This window comes from Lepus europaeus, chromosome 14 (assembly GCF_033115175.1).
Source record: "Lepus europaeus isolate LE1 chromosome 14, mLepTim1.pri, whole genome shotgun sequence".
NCBI classification, from domain to species: domain Eukaryota; kingdom Metazoa; phylum Chordata; class Mammalia; order Lagomorpha; family Leporidae; genus Lepus; species Lepus europaeus.
Window position 1 is genome coordinate 79772428 of NC_084840.1, and position 24098 is coordinate 79796525.

The following is a 24098-nucleotide window of genomic DNA, read 5'->3' on the forward strand; positions in this document are numbered from 1 at the left end:
GGCACCAGGCACGAATGGAGGGGCCCCCGCGCTCCTGGCTTCCTGGGGCGCCGCGGGGGTCTGGTTGAGGGCGGAGTCCCGGGTGCCCCCAGCGACCCTCGGCCATCCTCGCTCCTCAGGGCGCACGCTGCTGTCTGGGGCTCTGGGCGCTCCCCACTTCCCGGGGACCCCGTCTCCGAGCCATGGCCTCCCCCCTCCCGTCTTCCTTCATTTGCTCAGTGCACAACATAGACTTCTGTGGCTCTGGTTCCTTCTAGGGCGCTCTGTCGGGGGGGACCAGGCGTGTGGCACGGGTGCCCCCCAGATCGCCTTGAAGAGACGCGAGCAGGAGGCCAGCCTGGCTCCACGGGCAGCCCAGCACCCGAAAGGAGCCCCGGCCGGCCGAGGCGAGCCACTCGCTGGCCCCATGTCGCCGCGGGGTCGGGGAGCACAGGTCCGCCACGCTGGGGAGATGCGGGAGAGCACACGTGCAAGGCCGAGCGTCAGCGCAGCGGTTCAGGGAACAGGGCCGGGTGCTGAGAGCCGAGGGAGAGCCTGTCGGGGCTCCGAGGCAGCTGCGCCGGCGCCCACTGCACATGCGTCAGACCTCTGGCTCACTACCCAGCATGCTCTGCGCATACGTCAGGCTGCTGGCTCCCTAACAAGCATGCTCTGCACATACCCCACACCTCTGACTCCCTACCCAGCATGCTCTGCGCATACGTCAGGCCTCTTACATGCTAACCAGCATGCTCTGCGCACACCCCACACCTCTTACTCATCATCTCCACCGGGATTTTTTTTTTTTTAAACAGGTAGAGTTAGAGAGACAGAGAGAAAGGTCTTCCTTCCGTTGGTTCACCCCCCAACTGGCGCACCACGCTGATCTGAAGCCAGAAGCCAGGTGCTTTTCCTGGTCTCCCATGCAGGTGCAGGGCCCAAGGACTTGTGCCATCCTCCACTGCCTTCCCCAGCCACAGCAGAGAGCTGGACTGGAAGAGGGGCAACCGGGACAGAATCCGGCTCCCCGACCGGGACTAGAACCCGGTGTGCTGGTGCTTGCAGGCGGAGGATTAGCCTGGTGAGCCATGGCGCCGGCTCCACTGGGATTTTGCCCCGTCATCCCTTCGGGGGCAGGCTCAGATCTTCGTGCCAGGCGCTGTGATATCGGAATAACCCTTCCCTGCGAGGCCAGCCTCCCCACTGCAGGCTTCATGTCTGCAGGTCCATGGCAATTGACAGACCGTGTGTAGGGCCTGTGGTTGTGGCACAGTGGGTTAAGCTGCTGCCTGCAGCGCCGCACCCCGTATGAGCCACTGCTGGAGCCACTGCTGGAGTCCCTGCTGCTCCACTCCCCATCCAGCTCCGTGCTAAGGTGCCTGGGGAGGCCGTGGAGGGTGGCCAGGGACTTGGGCCCCTGCACCCACGTGGGAGACCAGATGGAGTTCCCAGCTCCTGGCTCCTGCTGGCCCAGCCCCAGCTGTTGTGGCCATCTGGGGAGTGAACCAGCGGATGGAAGATCCCTCTCTCTCTCTGCAACGCTGCCTTTCAAATAATAATCTTTAAAAAGAAATCATGGCTGTGGGTCGTTTTTCTTTTCACTCTTCCCTAAACAATACGGTGTAATGACAATTTACATAGCATCTACATTGTGTTAGGAATTCTAAGTAATACAGAGAAGGTTTAATGTACAGGAAGATGTGGGTAGATTGCACACAATGACTGTGGGTTTTTTTTTTTTTTTGAAGATTTTATTTGAAAAGCAGAGCAACAGAGAGAAAGACAGGGAGAGACAAAGACCTTCCATCTGCGGGTTCACTTCCCAAATGGTTGCAACAGCCAAGTCTGGGCCAGGCCAAGGTGCCTGATACAGTTAAAACTATGAAATACTGCTGGACAAAATCAAAGACCTAAATAACTGGAGAGATAAACCATGTCTGTGAATCACAAAACTAAATATTGCTAGGATGACAGTTTCTCCCAAACTGCTCCACAGATTCAATGCAATATTAAAGTCCTAGCAGGCAGTCCTATAGCCTATTCTAAAATTTATATAAAAACACAAAGGACTGGCTGGCGCCATGGCTCACTAGGCTAACCCTCCACCTGCGGCACAGGCACCCCAGGTTCTAGTCCTGGTTGGGGCGCTGGATTCTGTCCCAGTTGCTCCTCTTCCAGTCCAGCTCTCTGCTGTGGCCCGGGAGTGCAGTGGAGGATGGCCCAAGTGCTTGGAGAGACCAGGAGGAAGCACCTGGCTCCTGGCTACGGATCAGCACGGTGCGCCAGCCACAGCGGCCATTGGGGGGTGAACCAACTGAAAAGGAAGACCTTTCTCTCTGTCTCTCTCTCTCTCACCGTCTAACTCTGCCTGTCAAAACAAACAAACAAACAAATTAAAAAAAAACACAAAGGACTTAGAATGCCATCAATTTTTTGGCATTTTAAGCTCTCAGATTTCAAGAGCATCTACAAAGATACGTTAGCGTAGGACAGAAAAATGGATCAAGGAAATAAAATGGAGACCACGGCAGGCCCACACAGAACCAAGTCACTGTTAGCAAAGTGGTCAGAGTCACTCAATGCGGGCGAGGCCATCTTTTTCAGCAAATGGTGCCAGAACAACTGGAGATCCCCACTGGGAAAAATGAACCTCGACTCTTAGCTTACCCCATACACAAAACTGACCTTGAATTGGAGAGTAAACCCAAGATAAAATGGTGAGACCTGGGACAGGCACTTGGCACAGCACTTCGGTTGTCGCTGGGGACGTCTGCACCCAGGCTGTAGTGCCTGGCTTGAGTCTGGACTACCTCACCCCAAATTCAGCTTCTGGTGGCTGAGGTACTGGGGTTCCTGCCACCCATGTGGGAGACTTGGGTTGAGTTTCATGCCCCTGAGTACAGCCTGGCCCACTCCTTGCTGTTACAGGCATCTGGGAGAGTGAACCAGTGGATGGAAGGTCTCTCTCTGTTTGCCTAACTCTGTCTCTTTGCCTTTCAAATAAAATGAAAATAATAATAAAGAATTCTAAGAAAAGGTAAAATTTAAAGTTCTAGGAGAAAATCTGCATGACCTGGGGGATTTCTTAGGACACAAAACTGATAATTCACACTTTTATAAAGATAATAATTTATTTTCAGAAGACAATGCTAAAAGAATAAAGAAAAGTCATACACTGGGAGAAATATTTACAAAATACACATCTGCTGAAACAGTTGTATACAAAGAACTATTACCAATGAATAAGACAGTGGGGCCGGTGCTGTGGTGTAGCAGGTAAAGCCACCACCTGCAGTGCCGGCATCCCATATGGGTGCTGGTTCAAGTCCTGGCTGCTCCACTTCTGATCCAGCTCTCTGTTATGGCCCCGGGGAAAGCAGAAGAAGATGGCCAGAGTCTTGGGCCCCTGTACCCACATGGGAGACCTGGAGGAGGCTCTTGGCTCCTGGCTTCAGACTGGCCTACCTCTGGCCGCTGCCCGTCTAGGGAGTGAACCAGCAGATGGAAGATCTCTCTCTGCCTCTCTGTAAATCTGCTTTTCAAATAAATAAATAAATAAATAAATCTTTAAAAATAAACAGAAGACAAACAGCTCGAATTGGGTGAAGAGCTTAAACAGACACTTTGCAAGGTAAGACATATTAACGTCCAAAAAGCATACAGAAATGTACCCACACGATAGTCGTCAGGGACGTGCAGAGTAAGACCACCGTGAGATGTCACCAACTCCCCAGAGGGACGGGGACAGTCAGAGAACTGATGGCACCACGTGCAGTGAGAACACAGGGCAGCTGCAGCTGTCACATGGTGCTGGCTGGAATGTAAGATGGCACCACTCTGAAAACCCATTTGGCCATTTCTCATAAAACTAAAAATACACTTGCCATATAACCCAGTCTTACTCCCAGAAGTCTACCTAAGAGAAACCATATGTTGACACAATAATCTTGTGCCTGAGTGTTCATGATGGCTTTATAATAAACAAAAAGCTAGAAACCACACACTGTCCACTCACAATCGTGGATTATAAACAGAGCGCAGAATATACGAGCATTAGAAAACCCACACCGTGATGAACGCTGATGAGGCACGGGTGTAGGCAACAGCGCATCTCAGAGCACAAGGAACCCCAACCAAACAGCACACACAGACCCTAGGGGCCCCCTGGAAAGACAGCTGCCCCCTGGTGTCAGCAACCCAATCAGGCCAGGGAGCCCCTGGCCGGGCGAAGGGGTCTGGGGAGAGGATGCGCCACATCCAAATTGTGCTGAGGGCGGCCATACAGGCACATGCGTTTCTCAAAGCTTACCAAAATGCAAAAACAAAGTGAGCACCTTTTGTTTTGTTAGCTGTACCTCACTAAAGTTGATTTCTTTAAAATGGAAAGGAATGGAGAGGCAATGCCAATATAATCAGGTTTAGACATTTTGTCCAAGTTTTGATCCTGTTTCTCTGAGGTTATTCTTGTCATTTGTTTAGATAGATCTAGACTTGCCAAAAATGTGCTTTGCAGATAATTTACATAGCTAACTAATTTGTTACATTTTAGAGGATATTGATTCTTTTCTTTTTAAGATTTATTATTTATTTGAAAGGTAGAGTTACAGAGACAGGGAGAGAAGGGGAGAGACCCAGAGAGAGAGAAAGGGAGAGAGAGATCTTCCATCTTCTGTTTCATTCCCCCTAAATGGCTGTGATGGCCTGGGCTGGGCCAAGTAGAAGCCAGGATCCAGGATTCCATCTGGATCTCCCACATGGGTGCACAGGCACAAGGCCTTTGGTCATCTTTCACTACTTTCCCAGGAGGATTAGCAGAGAGCTGGGTTGGAAGTGGAGCAGCTGGGACTCAAGCTGGCACCAACATGGGATGCTGGATCACAGGTGGTGGCTTAACTTGCTGCACCAAAATGTTGGCCCCAGACTATGCTGAGTCTCGACACATCAGTTGGTTTCAGTGGTTGTACCAGTCAGCTGACGGTGGATGGTCTCAGTGTAGTGGTTGTACCAGTGAGTTGATGGTGGGTGGTCTCAGTGTAGTGGTTGTAGCAGTGGCCTGTTGCTGGATGGTCTCAGTGTAGCCATTGCAGAATGCTGACTACAACACACCCAAGTAATTCAGAGAAGTAGAATGGTAAGAAAATATTCTTTATGAAGACCACCCTTAAATACAACCTGAAGTTTCTTTTGATTCAAACACAACTCACACACTTGCAGGAAAAAGCTGGGGCATAAAAATAGCACTGTGTCAATAAAACTTGGTTTACTGCTCTTTGGATGTTTGCTTCTGAAGCAATAGGAGGCTTCCAGGAAAGCCTCTTTAGACCACTGAGGTGTAACACAAGGCTTCCTCCTGGATCTCAGAGCAGGTCCTGTGTGTGTGGCTTGACTGGCAGGCTAACTCTTCCATGGTCTCTGCCTCCCTTGGCAATGACACCTGCTGATCCTCACACTACAAGAGGTAACTCAGCCTTTGCTGGTCTAATTCTTTGCTGAATCCAGGAGATTTATTCCGATATGAGGGTATTTAAAAAGATTCATAGAAAATGAGTATTATGAAAGAAACTATGCATGGATTTCAGTTATTTTTGCACCAAAATAAATTCATCCTTTTAATTCCATTTTCCCACGAGCCTTTGAATGCAGCCTCACCCTTTGCTTGCGTTGCTCTCACTACAGATCAAAATAAGCGTGTGTGCCTCGTAATTCCACAGAATGGCTGCAGGCATGCCGACTGACGAACCACCATACCATTTCATTCACAGAGCCAAGCTGCATGTACCATCCTCCTGAGCAGACGGTGTAGAGGAGACGGCATCGATGGAGGAGCAGGTGAGCGGTGTTCTGCAGCAGGCAGTGGTGGGGTGAATCGGGCTTCACTTCCACACGCCTCTTGCCACCCTGTTTGCACCAGGCTCAGAGCTGCCCAAGCCTACGTCTCTTTGTAAGTGGAGGTTTCTTAAAGGAGCAGACCTTCATTTGCTAGGCTTGAAGTTGCTTCCTTGCCGCTCTCTTGTACACCAAATTTATTTGGTTCTCTTCTATTTATTTTGTTGTCTTCCAAGTTGGGACCTTTGGAAAACATGTTTTAAGAACATTGTCTGCACCTGCAGGCCTTAACTTCAAAAGGCACAAGGACACTGTGCGTACAGAGCAGGGCCCCGGGGGAGAGGGGAGGCTGGCGTCTTAGCATCGCCGATATTGAGTTCAGAGGAGGTCAGAAAGTGGAGGACACACTCGGGGAGCAACGACAAGAATAGTAACGGGGTTCCACAGGTTTCTGGGCAGCCCTTTCCCTGCCTGGCAAGTGGCTCCACCTGTCCCCTGGTCACACAGCCACAAGGGACAGCTCTCTGGCCTGGATTTGGTTCCATCATGGGCATCGATTCTGCTCTACAGGCCTTGCTGTTTTAGCAAATCACAGTGGTTGAGACGGAGATGAGGAGGAGGAGGAGGAGGGAGCACCTGAAGCTCTGGGATGTAGCTGGCTCTTCTTCTTTTTCCCCCGAGGGAGGGAATGCATTGTTGCATCATTGTTTTTGGAAAAGACAGGAATTTGAAGCAGCAAAGGAAAAAGACAACTGGGCAGAGGAAATAAATGCATCTCAGTGACCAGCAGTGAGAACCCTCTACCCAGGCAGGCACTCACCTGCCTGCTTACACACCGGAGCTGTGGCCATCAGCAGGACCAAACAAGGCTTTCCGTCTTGCACTGCTTTTGCCCTCAACAAGACTTCATGCTCTTTTTGGGTCACAGCAAATACACATGCATAGATGTCCTTACAAGAACTCCATCCTGTGAGACAGATGCTCCTTACCTGGCCATGGGCAGCCAGGCTGCCTTCAGGTTAGGTGGTACTGGTTAGCATATTTTGCTCAATTAACAATACAGGCAGAGACAGCTGACTTTCTGTACCTGTGGGTTCTGCATCTGAGGACTCAGCCCACTGTGTATTGAAAATATATGGGAGCCGGTGCTGTGGTTAACAGCCTGGCCTGAAGCGCCGGCATCCCATATGGGCGCTGGTTCTAGTCCCGGCTGCTCCTCTTCCAGTCCAGCTCTCTGCTATGGCCTGGAATAGTAGTAGAAGATGGCCCAAGTGCTTGGGCCCCTACACCCATGTGGGAGACCTGGAGGAAGCTCCTGTCTCCTGGCTTCAGATCGGCACAGCTCTGGCCATTGTGGCCATTTGGGGAGTGAATCAGCAGATGGAAGACCTGTCTCTCTGTCTCTACCTCCCTCTGTAACTCCGTCTTTCAAATAAATAAAAATAAATATTTTTTTAAAAAGAAAATATTTAGAGGGGCTGGCGCTGTGGTGTAGTGGGTAAAGCCGCTGCCTGCAGCACCAGCATCCCATATGGGCACCGGTTTGAGTCCCGGCTGCTCCACTTCTGATCCACTCTCTGCTATGGCCTGGGAAAGCAGTAGAGGATGGCCCAAGTCCTTGGGCCCCCGCACCCATGTGGGAGACCCCGAAGAAGCTCCTGTCTCCTGGCTTCAGATCGGCACAGTTCTGGCCGTTGCAGCCATTGGGAAGTGAACCAACGGATGGAAGACCTTTCTCTCTCTCTCTCTCCCTGCCTTTCCTCTTTGTAACTCTACCTTTCAAATAAATAAATAAATAAATAAATAAATATTTTAAAGAGAGAAAAGATATGGAAAAGCAGCTATCCATATTCGACATGTACCAGCATTTTCTTTCTTAAACAATAGCAAGTGGCAGCTACTTCCTGGGCACTTACACTGCATTGGTGTTATCACCAATGGAGGGATGATTTACAGTGTACAGGCATGGACATTCAGCTTGCAGTTGTGATGCCGCTCAGGACACCTGCACCCCGTATCCGAGCACCTGGTTCTGGTCTTGGTTCCAGTTTAGTCCTGGTGCTCACCTGGGAGGCAGCAGTGAGGGCCCAAGCACCCAGGTTCCCACCACCCACATGGAGACCCAGACCTCTGACTGCTGGCTTTGGCCTGGCCCTGTAGCAGGGGAGTGAACCAGCACATGGAAATCTCTATTTCTCTGTTGTCTCTCTGTCTGCCTTTCAAATACATAAAATTTATAAAGTTAAAAATAAAGTATACAGCAGGATGTGTGGAGGTTATACTCCAGTAGCATACTTTATGAGGAACTTGGATTTTTTATCCCTTGGGGGGCCCAGACCCAACCTCTTGAGCGGGGTGAGGGACAGCTGTGTTGTTAACATTCTTTTTGATATCTTTTAAGCAGTCAGGCAGACTTGGGGGGTCGGTCATGCTTAAGAGTGGAAGTATTCCCACACCCCAGAGGTCCGGTCCCTTTTCCCCCTCTGTCCCCACACACGGTGCTCTCCTTTAGGGGATGGGAGACACTGGGGGACACACGAAGTCTTGCTCCCTCACAGAAGTTCCCCAGACAAGTTCCCCAGACAAGCACATCCTCCCTGTGCTGCGGGAGGGGCCGAGTGTGTGTCTTCCCCACGGGGATGCCTGTGGGCTTCTGGAGTGGCTGCAGGCTGGGCCTCCTCCCAGACCGGTCTCTGGCTGTCAGATGAAGGGGCCAGGGTCACGTGAGCAGCTTTCAGGAAGTTCATGAAAGGGCCAGGGTTGTGGGGCAGTAGGCTGAGCTGCCCCTTGCAACCAGCACCCACATCTCAGTGCCGGCTGCTCTGCTCCCAATGGCACTCCCTGCTGATGCGCCTGGAAAAGCAGCAGAACGTGGCCCAAGTGTTCAGGTCCCTGCACCCACGTGGGAGACCCAGATGAAGTTCCTGCCTCTGGTATCGCCCAGCCCTGCCAGGTTTGTTTATTTATTTATTTGAAAGGCAGAGTTACAGAGAGGCAGAGGCAGGGAGAGAGAGGTCTTCCATCTGCTGGCTCTCTCCCCAGATGGCTGCAATGGCCGGAGATGGGCTGATGCAAAGCCAGAAGCCAGGAGTTGAACCAGCGCCCATATGGGATGCTGGCACTGTAGGTGGTGGCTTTACCTGCTACGCCACGGCACAAGCCCAAATAATCTTTTTTTTTTAATAAGTTTATTTGGAGGCCAGCAAATTTGAAATCCATGCATGTTTTTTTCATAATATGCATTTTCCATGAACTTTTTGGAGACCTTCAATGCATGAATTTCAGCTTTTAAAAAATGTTAATTTATTTAAAAATTTTATTTGAGGGGCCAGTGCTGTGGCATAGTAGGCAAAGCTTCTGCCTGCAGCACCAACATCCCAAATGGGTGCTCGTTTGTGTCCTGGCTGCTCCTCTTCCAATCCAGCTCTCTGCTGTGGTCTGGGATAGCAGTGGAATGTGGCCCAAGTGCTTGGGCCCTGCACCCATGTTGGAGACCTGGAAGAAGCTTCTGTCTCCCTGGCTTCAGTTCAGCCCAGCTCCAGGTATTGTGGCCACTTGGGGAGTGAACCAGTGGAAGGAAGACCTTTATCTCTGTCTCTGTAACTCTGTCTCCCAAGTAAATAAGTAAAATCTTAAAAAAAAAAATTATTTGTAAGGCAGAATGAGAATGTTGCTTTATTCAGTTTGCTCCAAGGGCAAAATCAATAGTAATGGGGATCACGAACACTATTTTGATTGGCTCAGAAGCCTGATCAGTAAAACCTGAACCATGGGACACACAAGCTGCAGAGAAAGTGCTCCTGGAGTTCAGTGGCATGGCAGCCAAGTGGAAGGAACAGCAGTGCAACAGGTGTTAACCTTTGGCTTGTAGATATGCTCATCCCAGAACTATGGTTGTTCTATGGAAAATAGAAGCCAAAACCCGGTAACCTTGGAAAAGTCTGAATAGAAATGGTATACAAACCCTTGACATCTTTGCAGTCATTACAGTTTTTACAGAAATACTAACCATGGGGCTGGTGCTGTGGCACAGCGGTTAACACCCTGGCCTGCAGTGCCTGCATCCCATATGGGTGCCAGTTCGAGACCTGGATGCTCCACTTCCCATCCAGCTCTCTGCCGTGGCCTGGGGAAGCAGTAGAAGATGGCCCAAGTCCGTGGGCCCCTGCACCCTCGTGGGAGACCCAGAAGAGGCTCCTGGCTCCTGGCTTTGGATCGGCACAGCTCCGGCCATTGCAGTCAACTGGGGAGTGAACCAGTGGATGGAAGACCTCTCTCTCTCTCTCTCCCTCTCTTCCCTCTATGTAACTCTGACTTTCAAATAAATAAATAAATCTTTAAAAAAAAACAAAACAAAAAAACCCCAAAAGTGCTAACTAGCATGGGAGAACACACTCATGACACCGTAGAACAAACAAGGAGACCACTGAGCTTCATTCAGCTGACAGGCAGAGACGGAGATGGATGGACAGGTAGTTAGAGGGCACCCATCTGCTGGTGAGTCATCCCCCAAAAACCACACTGCTGGGGCTGGGCCAGGGCTGAGGCCGTGAGCCTGGAAGTCAGTCCAAGTCTCCCATGTTGGTGGCAGGGACCTGAGTACTTGGACCATCACTGCTGCCTCCCAGGGTGTGCATGGGCAGGGAGCTGTGATCAGGAGTCAGGGTCAGGAACCCAACCCGGTGCCCTGACGCAGGCTGTGGGCATCTCAACCACTGGGCTACAAACCAGCTCCGGTGCTGCCAGACATTGTGCAGACCACAGTCCCATTACTGTAGAAGAAACATCGTCACTTGATCAAAGGCACTCCCCCATTACGGAGGGGAAAGCTTAACAAAATGCTAAGCAAGCATGGATGGAAGGGACCCGTCACTGCTCTGAGTCTGAACCCAGGCTCCCAACGCATTTATCCTCATTCAGTTTAGGAAAAACAAAACTGCTCTCACAGGGCTGCATCTGCAAAGGTGGAGATTTCTGGGCTCACATTTGTATTTCTAAGGGGATTTGGAAAAACTGGAGCTAGAAGGGATGGTTTCAAAGCCCTAGAGCACCAAGATCATTTTAAGAAGTGTATTGCAATTAACAATCTTCTTCCTCCACTTTGGAAAGCCATTGCTACCTTTCTCTTTTAAACAGGTTTCAGAAAGGAGCTGAAGTAGAGAAGAAATTCTTTTTTTTTTTTTTTTTTTTTTTTTTTTTTGGACCGGCAGAGTTAGACAGTGAGAGAGAGAGAGACAGAGAGAAAGGTCTTCCTTTTTCCATTGGTTCACCCACCCCATTTGGCCACTATAGCTTGTGTGCTGCGCGAATCCAAAGCCAGGAGCCAGGTACTTCCTCCTGGTCTCCCATGCGGGTGCAGGGCCCAAGCACTTGGGCCATCCTCCATTGCCTTCCCGGGCCACAGCAGAGAGCTGGACTGGAAGAGGAGCAACCGGGACAGAATCCGGCACCACAATCGGGACTAGAACCTGGTGTGCCAGCACTGCAGGTAGAGGATTAGCCTAGTGAGCCGTGGCGCTGACCAAGAAGAAATTTTTTGACAGATGCAGTTTGTTATTTTCTCTCTGATGCTGTGAGAACTATGGGAATAGGCACGTCCTCACAGGAGGAAGGAAAGGTGTGTTCGGAGTGAACACCTGGCGTGCTGACACCAGCGCTATCTTACTGTGGCACCACTGTCCCTCAGGGCTGTCCTGGCCGCATGGAGGGGTGGCCCACACATGCCAGTAGTGACAAGTCGCCCTGTGGTCGAGAACCACTGATTTAGATAATCTGAAATTTGACAACTGGATGCATATGGCTTATTAATATACATGCTTTGTGTGTGTGCACAGAAGACACACATGCACACACATGCTTACACTCCTGCATGTACATCATACATCCACACGCACATGCATGCTCACACTCCTACGTGTACATACACCCACATGAACACTCCTGCATGTACATACATCCATACACCCACACACACACTCCTGCATGTACATACATCCATACATCCATGCGCACATGCACACTCACACTCCTACATGTACATACATCCACATGAACACACACGCACACACTCCTACATGTACACAATCCACACGCACATGCATGCTCACTCCTACATGTACACACATCCACATGCACACTCCTATGTGTACATACATCCACACACACGTGTGCTCATACTCCTACATGTACACACACCCACACACACACTCTACATGTACATACTCCCACACACACACATGCTCACACTCCTACGTGTACATACACCCACACGCACACTCCTGCATGTACATACATCCATACACCCATGCGCACATGCACACTCACACTCCTACATGTACATACACCCACGCACACACGCGTGCTCACACTGTTACACCAGCATGTACATTTTTCTTCTGGAGGATTGGTGCTGTCAGGTCGACAGGAATGGCCTGAGCTACCTGAGCTATAGAATTCTGATTTCTCTCTTTGCGGTGGACAAATTAACGGATTAGGATTTTACTTGAGTGTTCTTCTCCCCAATAGAGGTGGGGACCAGGCTCAGAGCAGGACAAGCCCACTTCACCAGAGCGGTTTGCACGGCTGACTGAATTACAGAGAAAGTGTGAACAGTGGTACACACTGTACGTCACCAGCAGGTCTCTGTGGCTCTGCCGCACGGTACACATAAGGGGAGACGTTTTCTCAGCAATCATAGCCTACAGGAAAAAGGAATCACTGGCGAGAGCTCCGGCTCACAGCCAGCACCAGCAGCCTCTCCCTGCCCCCAATTCATTCCTCACTGTCCCCCTGCGCAGAAACAAAATGCTGAGAAAAACACCAGACGACACGGGGGCCTGAGAGGTTAAGCAGTGAGTGTGGGTGGGTGTTGGACCTTGCATTAGGTCACAGCCATGTCAGAAAGCCTGCTCCCAGCCCCGCGTCCAGCTCCCTGCTGATGCACATCCCAGGAGGCAGCAGGTGATGACCCCCGTGCGTGGGTCCCTGCCACCTGCGTGGGAAACCTGGAAGCAGTGCCTGGCTCCTGGCCTTCAGGGGCATAGCCCTGCCATTTGGGAGGTGAACCAGCAGATTGCAGATGTGTGATTCAATTAAATACACAGCTTAAAAGGTAAAAAGAGGATGTCCAGGTCCTTCTCTGTCCTCCTACTCAGGCAGCAGCCTGAGGTGCCCCCTGGATGCCGGTGCATAGAGGAACGAGGGAAGAGCATGCTCCATGTGGAACCAAGGAGTGCACGCTCACGTGGGGAGGGAGAGCACATCCACATGGGGACAGGGAGAAGTCCAGTGGTGGCAGGGAGAGCGCAGCCACGTGGAAGCCCTCAGACCAGACACTTTCATAGTTAAAGATCAAGCACACTGCTGCCTAGACTCAGCTGATGCAGGCAGAGAAGTGGCTGGTGAGCTTCAGACGGGACCCATGGGATTCCTGTGTCCACACAGGGGATGGAACCAGCGTGGCAGGGGCACAGAACTCACACCGCACGGAGCGGGAACGGGGCTTGTGTGAACAAAGTGAGAGCACAGTGTGAGCCATTCTGACTGGCTAGAGGGGGGCCAGCGTGGCTGCCAGGCAGGCTGGAGTTTTAACTCTAAACCAGTGGAAGCAGGGGTAGATTCCTGCAGTTTCAGGATGACCGTCTTGCTGGATCCAAGATGGCTGCACAGGGAGAAGACCTGCTGATTCTGACCACAGGAAGGTCACAGAAGAAAAGGGGTGGAACTGCATTCCCAGGCCACAGTGGGAAAGACGTTTGCATTGGAAATTCTACAAATGGAAGAGATGCTGTGGAGTAGCGGGCACAGTACAGTCACACAACAGGAGCAGGAGGCTACCAGAGGCTCTGTAGCTGGCAGTTAGAGGCAACGCCATCTTCATAAAGCTGGAGTAGGGGCCGAGGTTTTATTGAAGGGGTAAATCTGTGTTCCCTACTGACTTTGAGTCTGGCCTGGAGGACTGGCAAGGGCCAGGCACCCAAGTAGGCATGTGAAGTGCTCCCCTCCCCAACTCTACCACTACGCCTGGACTCGACTTGCCTAGCTGGAGCACTGACCAACCTCTGCTAGTTAGGCAGCCAGTTCTGGGGATGCTCACAGTGCATTTTCTTTTTAAAGATTTATTTTTTATTCATTTGAAAGCCAGAGATACAGAGAGAGACAAAGAGAGAAATCTTCTATCTTCTATTCCCCAAATGGCTATAAAGGCTGGGGCTGTGCCAGGCTGAACCCAGGAGCCAGGAGCTTCTCCCACATGGGTGCAGGGCCCAAGCCCCTGGGCCATCTCTCACTGATTTCCAAGGTGCTAATATTAGCAGGGAGCTAGGTTGGAAGTGGAACACCTGTGTCTTGAACTGACACCAGTGTGGGATGCTGGGATCGCAGGTGGTGACTTAACTCATGATGCTGTAATGCCAGTCCCTTATGGCTCTGTCTATGGACTGGGGAAGCTTGTGGGGCTGCATGGATGCCCTGCGCCCTGTGACTTTGAGATTCTGTGACTGTGCTGGAGATCTCTGGGCCATCACCGCCTGGCTTCAGAAGCTTGGGGTTACATGTGCACACCGAGGACTGTGCAGCTCCTTCCATGGTGCACATGCCTGTGTGGGTGAGGTTCCTAGGCACCGTGGGCTCACCCTGGGCAGCTGGTTCTCTTGTGATCACACCTCCCCCTGCTGATCATAAAGATGGACCACAGTATCGTGGGTGTCACTCAGGACCCTGGCACCACCCTGCAGCACTGCTCTGAGCACCCTGGCCCCACCCAGCACACATCTCTGGATATCCACTGAAGGTGCAGACTCTCCACGAAGGCACAAAGGCATGGTTCAAATGTAAAAGCTGTCCAAGGGGGAAGACCAACAAGTGTCTCCAGTCCCTGATAAATGTAGAAACACAAGATATGTGAACAAGGGAGACACTAGGACACCCCAAAAGGAGCACTTCAACATTACTACTTCAGTATTACAAGGGGAAGATGAAGAGATTGATGAATGCCTGGAAAGGAATTCAAAAGGATAAGATTACTCAAAACCATAGAGAAGCAAATAAATATATGAGTTAAATCCATACATGACATGGATGAAAAGTTCTGCTGGGGGAAAGAGATAGTGAAATCCAATTGAAATATTAGAAATGAATTCAACATGTCAAATAAAAATACAGTGGAAAGCCTGCAGAGACTTGGTGAGGCAGGAGAAGAGAATTCCTGAGATAGAAGACAAATCTTTAGAAATAGACAAAAAAAGAAGAAAATTTAAAAAAAATCTGAAAACTGTAGAGTCTGAGTTGTATGAGACACTATCAAATAACCAAACATATGTGTCTTTGGAATTCCTGAAGGTGTGGAAAGAGAGAATGGATTAGAAGGTCTATTTAATGAAACAGTAGCAGAAAACTCCCCCAATTTAGAGAAAGACAGTCACATCCAAATACAGGAAGCACAGAGAGCCCCTAATAGACATGACCAGAAAAGATCTTCACCACAACACACTGCAGTCAAACTTTCCAAGGTAAAACAAAAATATCCTAAAATGTGCATGAGAGGGCCAGCTCTGGGGCTCACTAGGCTAATCCTCTGCCAGTGGCACCGGCACCCTAGGTTCTAGTCCCAGTCCTGGTTGCCCCTTTTCCAGTCCAGCTCTCTGCTGTGGCCCAGGAGTGCAGTGGAGGGTGGCCCAGGTCCTTGGGCCCTGTACCCACATGGGAGACCAGGAGGAATCACCTGGCTCCTGGCTTCAGATCAGCGCGGTGCGCCGGCTGCAGTGGCCATTGGAGGGTGAACCAATGGTAAAGGAAGACCTTTCTCTGTCTCTCTCTCTCACTGTCCACTCTGCCTGTCAAAAAAATGTGCATGAGAGAGAGCCAGATTACCTTCAAAGGATCTCCAATTAGATTGACAGTTGATTTTTCATCAGAAGCCCTACAGGATAGGAGAGATTCAGAGACACAGTCCAAGTCCTCTCTCTCTCTCTATATATATATATACAAATATATGAAGCCAGAATATCATAGCCAGCAAAACTCTCATTTGTAAATGAAGGTAAAGACCTTCCAAAACAAACAGAAACTGAAAGAATTTTCACCACTCATCCAGCCTTACAAAAGATGATTATGGATGTGCCACACACAGAAACCAAGAGAGCATCATGAAAGGATGTGCCAGCAGACAATCTCCTAGGAAAAGCACAAACGAAATCTAAAACAACAGGAATATTTATGGAAAAATGGCAGGACCAAGTCCTTACTTATCAATAATAACCTTGAATGTAAGGGACCTAAATTCTCCAATTAAAAGACAATGACTGGCTCAACAGATTAAAAAACAAGACCCATCTATTTGCTGCCTACAAGAAGCACATGTCAATAACAAAGACACAGCTTGGAAAGTGAAAAGATGGAAAAAGATATTCCATGCTAATGGAAAGCAAAAACGAGCAGGAGTAGCCGTCCTAATAGCACACAAAATAGACTTTAACACAAAAAACTGCTAAGGGAGACAAAGACAAGGAAGGGCACTATGTAATGATTAAGGGATAAATCAGCAGGATGATGTGACTATAGTAAATGTATATTCAGCCTGGCTGTTTGAAACAAATGCTAATGGATCTAAAGGGAGACATAGGCTCCAACACAGTACTGACGGGGGACTTCACCCACTTTCATCAATGGGCAGATCGGTCCTCACAGCTGGGTGTGTTCTAAGTTGATTCTCGTGACTGTTGACCTCTCTGGACTCTACACTTCTCAAGGGCAGGTTCTGTATCTTATCCTGTTCTGTGTCCCCAAGGTGCCTGGCTCAGTACATGCTCAGAAAGAGTGTTATCAAGAAGTGAGTCACCTGCCCTGGCCAAGGGCAACTAGCTGTCACAGTAAATGCTTCCTGTGTAGCTGGCGACACTGTGAGTGCTCCCGGTCACATTCTGGAGGGAGGCCTCCAGGGAGAGGGGGTCACCGGAAAACAGGAGGGTGACAGGAAAAGCATCAGGGGTACGGTCAAGCAAAGTCTAAGTTGTCGCACAGCTGTCTGAGAAACACTGGACAACTGGCCCGGATGCTGGCTACCAGGTGTGTGTAAGGGCAGCTGTACAGGGAGGGCATTTTTATCTGGGGACTCCACACACTTTCCTTCTGACCAAGGTTTCAAGTTTGCGGGCTAAGCCGGCTCCTCAGAGATCACTGTGCTTCTGGAGGTCATCCGGGTAACGTGTGAAGGATTTGACTCGTATCTCACGGACGCGCACGTGGATGATAGAGACCAGTTATGTTCTACCTGGGTCTTGCTGATTTGCTTTCTTAAGTGTATCTTATAATTTATATAACAGTAATATGATGGTGCTGGAAGATACATCTTAGTAAAAACAAAGCGTGGACTTAACAATTTCTGGCCCCAAATGAAGTCATCTTTGATTTCAGTTTTCCCACGAACCCCTGAAAGTCACCCTCTCATGCTGCTCAGGGTTCCCCAGAACATTCTGTGAATACCAGAGCCTCCGCTGCTATAAACACGTAGAGAGCACTGGCGTGGTGCATGCCCGCATTCCTCAGGGCGACCGTGTTCTCCAGTTAGGGACTGTGAGAGAAGCAGGAAGATCACCAAGCGTTCTTTTTGTTCAGAGAGCAGGGTCCACCTGCGTAGTTCCGGGCTGCATTGTTCCGCGACGGCTGACGGTGTTGAGGGCAGGGCCTTGGGGAAGCAGCCCAATCGCCCCTCCTCTCACCCACTCTGTCCCCAGTGCGGCTACGGGGACACCCACTGAGGAGCGTTCTCTGTGCTGATTCCCACGATGCAGTGCTCCAGCTGCTGTGGGAGAGGCCCAGTGACTTCCTCAACACCTCCCCTCCAGCTCGTCTGTCCCCCGCGCTGGCCAGGGCGGCTCAGCCCCACAGGACCACCATGCCGTCCTGCATCCCTGTCTCTCTCCTCTTCAAGTCCAGACCTCAGCAGTCAGAACGAGAGCAGAAAAGGGAAAATGAAGGGGAGAGGAGACCCTAGTCTTCTCCACAGGCGAATGTTGCCGGTTTTAAATCTGCTTATGGCTCCCCTCCCATTCAGTGAGTGACACAGGCTAGGGCAGCAGGTCCGAGTAGATGCAGCTGAGAGATGATCTCTGGGGCTTGGGACTCAGAACCTCAGGGCATTTCTCAGCATTTGGGACTTGGGCGAATTGACTTACTGGAATGAAGGCTTCTTAATTTATAAAATGGAGAATGACAGCATACGCCATCCAGCAGATGCTCAGAAGGATTTCGCTGCTGTCATTTTGGCCTCACCTTGCCTCCACCTGGGGTGGGTTATTGTGTGTCCCCCAGGACGTCGCCGTAGGCCAGGCTAGGAGCATCTTTGCCTGCACAAGACTGAAGTGTGTGGGGGGTGGTTGGGAGGCAGGGCTGGCACTGGTAAACCACCAGTGAGGCCTTGGCCTGGGTTCTCTTTCCAGGCCAAATCCACACAGGTACATCCCTAAGGGGAATCCCTAGGGGGCGGGGACAGAGAAAACCATGTGACTCCCAGATGCTCTTGTAGGTCGACACTGTCCATGTTGGGCCTGGACAGGAAGTATGCAGCCATGTTCTCTCCTCTTTTTTTTTTTTTTTTAAAGATTTTTTATTTATTTATTTGAAAGATACAGTTACAGACAGTGAGAGGGAGAGACAGAGAGAAAGGTCTTCCTTTCATTGGTTCACTCCCCAAATGGCTGCTACGGTCGGCACTGTGCTGATTCGAAGCCAGGAGCCAGGTGCTTCCTGCTGTTCTCCCATGCGGGTGCAGGGCCCAAGCACTTGGGCCATCCTCCACTGCCCTCCCGGGCCACAGCAGAGAGCTGGACTGGAAGAAGGGCAACTGGGACAGAATCTGGCGCCCCAACTGGGTCTAGAACCTGGGGTGCCAGCGCGGCAGGCGGAGGATTAGTCAAGAGAACCACGGCGCTGGCCCCATGCTCTCCCCTCTTAAGCGCTTCAAATCACAACAATATAAATGGTATAAATCTTATGAGTAGATAATTTACTTAAGGTGCCCAGGTGGTTTTGTGATCGGATGCCCACTTCCAGACGGTGGCTCCCGATACAGCGTGCTCAGTTTCAGCCACCCTGCCCTGACACACAGCCAAGCCTGGAGCGTCCACATTCAGTGCCTTGCAGGCAGGTGCCAGCCAGCCTAGCCTGGGTGCATGGCTAGCACAGCACCATTTTGCCTCAGTGTCCTGCAAGGGCTGCAGTTCCTTCACCAGCTCAGCATCATCACCTGGCAGCCATTTATTTTCCAAGGACAACTTCTTCCATGTATCCCGACTGGGTACACCAACCCAGGTCAGAGCATGGAGCTTTTTATAAAGTACCAACCCTGGCTGGCGCCACGGCTCACTAGGCTAATCCTCTGCCTGCGGCACTGGCACTCTGGGTTCTAGTCCCGGTTGGGGCGCCAGATTCTGTCCCGGTTGCTCCTCTTCCAGTCCTGCTCTCTGCTGTGGCCCGGGAATGCAGTGGAGGATGACCCAAATGCTTGGGCTCTGCACCTGCATGGGAAACCAGGAGGAAGCACCTGGCTCCTGGCTTCGGATCGGTGCAGCGCTGGCCATAGCGGCCACTTGGGGGGTGAACCAATGGAAGGAAGACCTGTCTCTCTGTCTCTCTCACTGTCTATAACTCTGCCTGTCAAAAAATAAAAATAAAAAATAAATAAATAAAAAGTACCAACCCTAACTATATAACCATTAGTGTAGATAGACGCATGACACAGCCTGAGGCAGGCCCGGGAGAGGGCATTTGGCGCACTGGTAAGCCGTTGCTTGCAGTGACCACATCCTGTACCAAGTGCCCGGCTTGAGTCACAGCTCCTCTGCCTTCCACTCTGCTTCCCAGGAATGTGTGCCCCGGGGGAGGCAGCTGGCCAGTGATGGTTTCCCAGGAATGTGTGCCCCGGGGGAGGCAGCCGGCCAGTGATGGTGGCTCAATACCGGGGTCCACGCCACCCACGTAGAGACCCAGGTGGAGTTCCTGGCTCTCGTCTTAGGCCTGGTCTTGCCCCAGCTGTTGAGGGCATCTGAGGAGTGACCTAGAGGACTGAAGCTCTCTCTTTGCCTTACAAATGCAATACAGACGTTGCACCCACCCCTACCCCCGACTAGACGGAGAGAATTACACGTTTTCAAAGCCTCTGGCACAACGTCCACACAGGACCGATGCTGGGTCGGCGTCACTGCCTGGATCTGTCATTAAGGAGAGTTTGGGCATTGTGTCACCCTGGGCCTCCACTGTCCTCGGACATAAAATTACGAGGATTGTGCAAGTTTTCTCGTCTTCAAAATCCCCTTCCCAGAGGACCCTGTATCCAGAGGGCCTGCGGCTCCCAGGCCCCTAACGCTGCAGGGCAAAGCCAAGGGCAGTGTGCGAGTCGTGGTCACTCGGGTCCCCAGTGGCTGGCGTCCCCACCTCCCGGTTACTCCCCCCCCCCAACGCAAAACCGGTACTTCCTGGTGAACACAGGCCCCCCAGGTTCATTTCAGAGCCTAGAAGCCGGTGGCCAGGGACCATCCTGGGCGCCCACGTGGCCATCTCCGGCTGCCTCCCAGGGTGGGCGCTGGCAGGGAGCCGGCCCCAGGCGAGAACCGCCACTGCACTGCACTGCGCCCCGCGCCCACGCCGCCCGGGTCCCCCGCGTGAACCGGAACCGCTTGCCGAGGCCGCCGCCGGGCGCCGGGCGCCGGTCGGGGAGCGCGGGGGACGCGGCCTGCGCGGCGCCGCCCGCCATGGCCGCGGCGGGCTAAGCAGGGCGCGGCGGCCGCAGTCGCGCGGACCCGGGCCGGGCCGGGCGCAAGCGGGGGCCGAGGGGAGCCGGGGCGCCCGCCCATGGCGAGGCCGCGCCGCCGCCGCCGCCGCTGCTGCTGACCGGGCGGCCGCGCCCCGCGCCCCGCGCCCCTCCGCGCCCCCGCGAGGAAGCGAGAGGCGCGCCGGCGGGGGCCGCGGAAGATGGGGAACCCGACCTCCTGCTGCGTGTCGTCCAGCCCCAAGCTCCGCCGGAACGCGCACTCGCGGCTGGAGCCCTACCGGCCCGACGCCGACCTGAGCCGCGAGGACACGGGCTGCAACCTGCAGCACATCAGCGACCGCGAGAACGTGGACGGTGAGCGCCCCGGGGGCCTCGGCGCGCGTGGGGGCGCGTGGGGCGCCCCCTAAACTTGCGGAGGGGACCTCGCTCCCCTCCCCCGGTTCCGGGTCGAGGCAGAGAAAAGCCTGTGAAATTAAAAATAAATAAATGAACCCATAAGAAGGAAGGGAAGGGCCGCGGGACGCTGCCCGTGGGTGGGTGGGCGGGCGCCGGTGGCCCCTGCCGGGCCGCCTCTGAGAGACGCGGGATAGGAAGTGCGGGCTGCTGCAGGCTGCTGCCGGCTCCCTGCAGCTGGGGGAGTTCGTGACAAGGCCCTTGGGGGTCTTGGCCTGCGTGGGGCGGCAGGCTAACTCGATGAGGTCCACGCAGGAGCCGGTCCGCAGTGGGCGCTTGGTGGATGGCGGCCCCAGTGCTGCGATCTTAGATGGTGCTCCTGGGATACTAACCCACCCCCTGCATGTCCGTGAGCTGCAGCCATGCTTCGACACCTGGAAGGGTATTGCGGCCAGATCTGTTTTGGTCAGTGCTATAGCCCAAGCCCCTGAAAGAAATACTTAGAATAAAGATGCAGTATTTTGTCTGAGAGGAACGAATGAATGAGTGCAGAAGGCCCTTGCCCAGCCGTGAAATGTGGACGGGCAGTAGCGTTTGGGAATAGGTGGACACTTTGTTGTAAATCATGGATCATCAACAGCAAAGAGTTAGAGAGAGAGAGTTTCTATAAGCTGGTCCACTCCCCAGATGGTCACAACAGCCAGCCCTGGGCCAGGCCGGAGCCAGGAGCCAGGAGCTACTTCCGGGTCTCCCACACGGGTACAGGGGCCCAAGCACTTAGGCCATCTTCCACTGCTTTCCCAGGTGCATTAGCAGGGAGCCGGATCAGAAGTGGAGCAGCTGGGATTCGAACTGGTGCCCATATGGGATGCCGGCACTGCAGACGGTAGCTTAGCCCACTATACCACAGCACTGGCCCCCATCAAACACCTCTCTAAAGTGTTTCTTTGAAAGGCGGAGCAACAGAGAGTGAGCGAGCCAGCGAGAGCAAGAGAGAGAGATATTCTATCTGCTGGTTCCCTGCCCAGGTGCGGCCGACAGCCAGGGCTGGGTCCGGCTGAAGCCAGCAGCCAGGAACCGCAGGTCTCCTGCGTGGGTGGCAGTGACTCAGGTACTGAAGACTTCAGGTGCTGCCTTCCATGCAGGAGCAGGGAGCTGGGTGGGAAGTGGAGGTGGAACCACACACTTTGATCTGGGCTGCCAGGTCCCGAGCCACGGTTAACTTGCCACGCCTCAGTGCCTGCCCTTGGTCAAGCATTTTTGAGAGAAAGTTGGGAAGACCACTAGCTTCAGTTCTGCAGGTACGAGATAGAAGGTAGCGCAGGTTCTAATCTGGGCTTGGGGTCCTTTCACTCCACATCCTGGCTCATACAATGAGGCGTCTAAACAGTGTTCTCTTCTGTCTCCCAAGCTCGGTAAATAATGGTTCTGGGACTTACCTAACCAGCGCTTCTCGGTGTTGCTTTTGGTTGGACCAGAAGTCTAGGGCTGGATGTTGGCATTAATAGTTTATTTAGAACTCCCCAGGGAATAATAAGATGTAGCTCCGCTTGGTAATTGCTGGCTGTGTGGATCTTGGAAGCGTTACCACCTGCTGCTCAGAGACAGTTTTGGTAAAAATTAGTGTTGGAGGCTGGGAGAAGGAAACAGATTTCTTTTTTTTTTTTTTTTTTTTTTTTTTTTTTTTTTTTGTGTGTGTCTTTTTTTTTTTTTATTAAACTTTTATTTAATGAATATAAATTTCCAAAGTATAGCTTGTGGGTTACAATGGCTTCCCCCCTCCCATAACTTCCCTCCCGCCCGCAACCCTCCCCCCTCCCGCTCCCTTTCCCCTTCCATTCATGTAAAGATTCATTTTCAATTCTCTTTGTATACAGAAGATCAATTTAGTATATATTAGGTAAAGGTTTCAACATTTTGCCCATATAGCAACATCGAGTGAAAAAACTACCATTGGATTACTAATTATAGCATTAAATAGCAATGTACAGCACATTAAAGACAGAGATCCTACATAATTTTTTTTTTCAAAATAATTAATTTTCTATGCCATTTCCATTTTAACACCAGGTTGTTTTTTTTTTTTTTTCATTTCCAATTCTCTTTATATACAGAAGATCACTTCAGTATATAATTAGCAAAGACCTCATCAGTCTGCGCCCACACAGAAACGCAAAGTATAAAAATACTGTTTCAGTACCAGTCATAGCATCACTTGGCTTTAGACGACACATTAGGGACAGATCCCGCATGGGGTGTAAGTACACAGTGACTCCTGTTGCTGACTTAACAATTTGACACTCCTGTTCATGGCGTCAGTAATCTCCCTAGGCTCTAGTCATGAGTTGCCAGGGCTATGGAAGCCTTTAGAGTTCGCTGACTTTGGTCTTATTCAGATAGGGTCATAGTCAAAGTGGAGGTTCTCTCCTCCCTTCGGAGAAGGGTATCTCCTTCTTTGATGGCCCCGTTCTTTCCACTGGGATCTCACTCACAGAGATCATTCATTTAGGTCTTTTTTTTTTTTTTTCCCATGATATCTTGGCTTTCCATGCCTGCTATACTCTCATGGGCTCTTCAGCCAGATCTGAATGCCTTGAGGGCTGATTCTGAGGCCGGAGTGGGAAACAGATTTCTTTAAATGGCATACATACCCGTATATGCATATATATATATATATATATATATATATATATATATGTATGTATCTATGTATAACTATCTGTATTTATATGTATCTGGACTCCTGAGTTAGATTATTAGATTCTTAAAACATCTGGACAATTCTTTTTATTTTTTTGAAGATTTATTTATTAATTTGAAAGGCGGAGTTACAGAGAGGCAGAGGCAGAGACAAAGGTCTTCCATCCACTCATTCACTCCCCAAATGGCTGCAAAGCCTGATCCAAAGCCAGGAGCCAGGAGCTTCCTCCAGGTCTCCCATGCTGGTGCAGGGGCCCAAGCACCTGGGCCATCTTCTACTGCTTTCCCGGGCCACAGCAGAGAGCCAGATGGGAAATGGAGCTGCCGGGCCTCAAGCCAGTGCCCATGTGAGATGCTGGCCCTGCAGGTGGCGGCTTTACCTGCTGCGCCATAGTGCCAGCCCCTGGAGAATTCTTGATCTAAGTGTAGTGTA